The 1,485-nt window shown below is 39.3% G+C and overlaps 1 protein-coding gene across 1 annotated transcript in view; it reads left to right on the top strand.

Annotated features, from left to right (window-relative positions):
* LOC106874129 (serine/threonine-protein kinase PLK1) overlaps window positions 1–1,485 on the top strand; it is a 154,977-nt gene that overhangs the window by 144,773 nt on the left and 8,719 nt on the right. The gene's annotated exons all lie outside the window — the stretch shown is intronic.

Raw genomic sequence — 1,485 nt, 5'->3', positions numbered from 1 at the left:
GAACTGGGAAAATTATTCTCATATTAAATCCACATTAAATTTCTGTCTGTTCTCCATTCTGTCATATATTTCACAATAGCCAAACGAAACTAGTGTTTTTTATAATTCTTTGGTGATCTTTGTATGCTTCAGGATGGTAGGGTGTGGTTTAAAGGAAATCTGGCAGTTATTTCTAGCATGTTGAATGATCACATAAAAGCTTCATTGTTGGTCTATTCTCGCTTAGTTGTAGAGACAGCTGAGATTGTAGAAAGCCCCAACTGATACTTTTTTATGCATTTATCAATGCCTTACGTTTCATGGGATTAAATCTGGTACTGATAGCAGTCTAGTTTCATGCACCTTAGGCAAGTGTCTTCTATTATAACCCCAGGACAACCAAAGCCTTGTGAATGAATTTGTAAATGGAAACTAAAAGAAGTGTGTGTGTGTGTGTGTGTGAGAGAGAGAGAATGAGAGAGTGTTTGTAGCATTACACGATTGTTGTAAATGAATATGACTTATTTTCAATAGGCATAGGAGTGGCTTTGTGGTAAAAAGCTTTCTTCCTAAACCACATGATTCCAGGTTCAGTCCCATTGTCAGGCACCTTGGGTTAGTGTCTTCTACTATAGCCTCAGGCCTGCCAAAGCCTTGTGAGTGGATTTGGTTGACAGAAACTGAAAGAAGCCCATCAGATGTGTGTGTATCACGTAAAATACACCATTTCGAGCGTGGCCATTGCCAGTACCACCTGACTGGCCTTTGTGCTGGTGGCACGTAAATGCACCCACTACACTCTCGGAGTGGTTGGCATTAGGAAGGGCATCCAACTGTAAAAACTCTGCCAAATCAGATTGGAGCCTGGTGTAGCCACCTGGTTCACCAGTCCTCAGTCAAATCATCCAACCCATGCTAGCATGGAAAGCGGACGTTAAACAACGATGATGATGATGATGTTGATCATCATCATCATCATCGTTTAACGATTTATCAATATCTCCTCGTGTCACAGCTTTGCGATGTTCTTCTACCCTTATTTTGAGGGGGCGACATGTTTCGCCTTTGTATAATCTCCAAAATGTGTGGACATTGTTGTAGTGTTAGAAACCAAATAATGATAGCAATGCACAATATTTTTTCCATCTTCCCCAGCCTCGTTCATTTAAAAGTTTATCTGGGAACTGGGAAAATTATTCTCATATTAAATTCACATTAAATTTCTGTCTGTTCTCCATTCTGTCATATATTTCACAATAGCCAAACGAAACTAGACGTTTTTTATAATTCTTTGGTGATTTTTGTATGCTTCAGGATGGTAGGGTGTGGTTTAAAGGAAATCTGGCAGTTATTTCTAGCATGTTGAATGATCACATAAAGGCTTCATTGTTGGTCTGTTCTCGCTTAGTTGTAGAGACAGCTGAGATTGTAGAAAGCCCCAACTGATACTTTTTTATGCATTTATCAATGCCTTACGTTTCATGGGACTAAATCTGGTACTGATAG

The sequence above is a fragment of the Octopus bimaculoides genome, chromosome 10 (assembly GCF_001194135.2).
Source record: "Octopus bimaculoides isolate UCB-OBI-ISO-001 chromosome 10, ASM119413v2, whole genome shotgun sequence".
Lineage (NCBI taxonomy): Eukaryota > Metazoa > Mollusca > Cephalopoda > Octopoda > Octopodidae > Octopus > Octopus bimaculoides.
The sequence above is the reverse complement of the archived record's forward strand: the minus strand, read 5'-3'. Positions and strand labels throughout refer to the sequence as shown.